Here is a 2,937-nt window from a genome sequence, read left to right as displayed (position 1 = left end):
GAAGCGCTGCATTTGGAGTTTGACACCCCTGATCTATGTGAAGACACTGATCATGTTAATGATTTCTCACAATAATTATCAACAATCATTTAACAAGGGAGGAAACAGCTATTTTTAGAAAAGGCTCGCGGGAGACTCGTGTGGTCCTTGCGGGCACCATGTTGGTGACCCCTGCTCTAGACTGTAACAGAACGTTGATTCTAGACATTCAGTGGCCCAGTGGAGCTCTGCAGGGTCAGACGGAGATCTAATTAATGTCGATCTATTCATTGATAGAGACTCGTAGCACTTTTGTACGTCACTCTGGACACAGGCGTCTGCTTTATGCTGTAAATGTAGATGTAACATTTCTAAAGTGAAAGAAGGCTCTTCTGATATTGTTATTCACATGAGCCTCAATGCACAGATTAGGGTCAATAAAGTCTGACAAAAAAAGAGCAAAATGTACAGTCAGTAATTTATTAGGATGAGTGATACTGATTGTCTTGTAATTATAATCATGTTGCCTGATAGTTTTGTTGATAAAAGCAATGCTCTTCAGGTTCAACTCTTCACGAAAGCTTTAGGTGATGTTTAAATAAAACGGCTTTGGAGGAGTTTTTGAATGTAAAATGTACAGCATGATAAGTGTGAGAAGAAATTCTAAATCTGTGCTTTAAAAAGCAGCAGGAAGATGACTGAAAAATCAGGAGACCACGAACCAGTGTGGAATCAAACAGATGGTTTATTGTGATCAAAGAATCCTGAACACTCTATAGGCTAAACATTACACAGTCATTTTATACTGATGTGTACATGCAGAAGATGCCATGGAATTAATCAGATAATAATAAGGATGAGAGAAAAGCATGACAACTTTATGAGAAAAAAAGAAACATCTACATAAGTGAGTAAAGGACAGGTACAAACATATTAAAACTAAAATCACATTGGACTGATTTATAACAATGAAATCATATCATCTCAATAATGAAGAAGAAGAAATAAAGCAGGTGATGGTGTCCTTAGTTTGAGAAGTATAGCATCAGAATGTACTTACTAATGGAGATTTTAAAGCAGTTTTTCTGGATAATAAATGCCATGAATATAAATGTAATGTTGTTGATCACCATGAGAGAAAGTGCAATCTCCACATAAACAGATCTTTTACACACAAATCTAATCAGGATCAGTGAATCAGCTAAAACAAAATCACAACAATTAGTGGAGTAAATTGTCACATGGTGATTATTAGGGGAAATATTTTCAGTTATATTTATGATTAATGAGCTGTAACACATCTTCATAAATCCATGAAGGTTGCCAGGTCTCTGTTTGGCTGAAGATATTCGACTATTCTGTCTTGTTCGATCCTCACTCTAAGCCTGCTTCTCTCAGCAGCATCAGTGCAGTGTTTTCAAGCTCTTTCAATCCGGCCTTTAGAGCTGCATGTGTAGTTCCAAAAGAGATCAGTGCTGCTGCACCACTTCCTAATACAGGTACCAATTGGAACAGAATCTCCACCACAGTTGATGCAGCTAAACGAAATAATAAATCGTTTTTCAGTGCATCAATAAGATCTGACTTTATTAAAAATTTCAGATGTGGCTTATTTACTCGTTCTGAAAGTTTTTTAATTGATTTATCGTCAAGGCCAAATGCAAAGTAGCATTTTGTTAAAAAACTCACTAAAATGCTAGAATCACATGCCAGTGATAGACCAGGAACTGGAACTACTGCAATGGCTCCAGAACAGATGGCTGCAGCCCATGCTGCTTTCTCAAACATTACCACTTTTTTCTTCAGCATAGCCACCGAGGTGACTGGCGCTGACTGCAGTAGAGCAAGTTGTTTATTCTCGGAGAGATCTGAGCTCAGGGTTTCAATAAGCTTTTCAAAATCAAATTTTTGAAGGTCCAGAGAGGAGATTAGGAAGATGTCCCGGTATTCAAACTCCTTCAAGTTTTCAACACAGTTTCTTTTGATTTGTGAGAGAAATTCTTCTTCATTGAAACTCTTTTTTCTTCTTTCTGCTCGAACATCATTGTCTATCTTAGATCTTACAAAGTAAAATAGTTTTTTTTCTTTTTTTATCTCTTTGGTCAACAAGATGTTGTTCTGTTTAATCCTCTCTGATGAGATGATGATGAAGACATCATACTTTTTCAATGGCACTTTTTAAAAATAATTCTCAGCTGTAAATGTTGGTGTTCCAATTCCTGGTAAATCCCAGATTTTCACATTGGGCAGTGTGGGATGATCAAAACATTGTGGTTCAGTTGTGGTTTCAGTAACTCCAGTTTTAGCTGCACCTTCATCATCATCATCCAGCCCTCTATATACATTGATGAATGTTGACTTTCCTGCTCCTGTCTCTCCAATTACAGCAATATGAAGTGTGACATTAAGCAATTGATCAACCTTTTCAAAAGCTTTTTTAGTTGCATTGTTTATATCAGACTCTCCTGAGGCCTTTATTGCTGCTTTTACATCAGGATCTTCACTGGCCATGGTCTGTAAATTTTCTTGGATCTTGCAAGTGTTCTTCAGATGTGTTCTGGGAAAACAGAAATTAAAATTCACCAGGAAAATGTTGTTAGTCACAGATCAGATTTCACATCAGTCATTTTATAACTTACATTTTGGTCATTATACAGTGGTCCCCCGCTTATCGACCTGCTCGGACATCAACCTTTTCGCTTAGTGAACAGTTTTTCGACCGAAATTTGCGCCCGCTGAACAACCAAATGCCGCTTATCGACCTTTTTTTACCCAGACCCACGTGGAGCATTTTTTTTTTGTTACTTTTGTAATGTTTTTAATTTATACTTTTTACTGTATTGTTGTCAGAAATCCACCTGCCACGCCCCTTCGGCGGGTTTCAAAACCTTCGCTTTCCCTGAAGCCCCCGGCTTTAACAATGCACACCTGGGGCTCATTATTCACTCATCCCCAGCT

At 37.8% G+C, this 2,937-nt stretch overlaps 1 pseudogene across 1 annotated transcript; it reads right to left on the bottom strand.

Moving 5' to 3' along the window:
* Window positions 1-706: 706 nt before the first annotated feature.
* Window positions 707-2,632, bottom strand: LOC310723295 (interferon-inducible GTPase 5-like; annotated as a pseudogene). The gene has a single exon. The product of its transcript is annotated as an interferon-inducible GTPase 5-like (transcript).
* Window positions 2,633-2,937: the final 305 nt, after the last annotated feature.

This window comes from Silurus aristotelis (assembly GCF_946808225.1).
Source record: "Silurus aristotelis genome assembly, chromosome: 3".
NCBI classification, from domain to species: domain Eukaryota; kingdom Metazoa; phylum Chordata; class Actinopteri; order Siluriformes; family Siluridae; genus Silurus; species Silurus aristotelis.
Note: the sequence above shows the minus strand (reverse complement) of the source record. Positions and strands in the feature narration are given on the sequence as shown.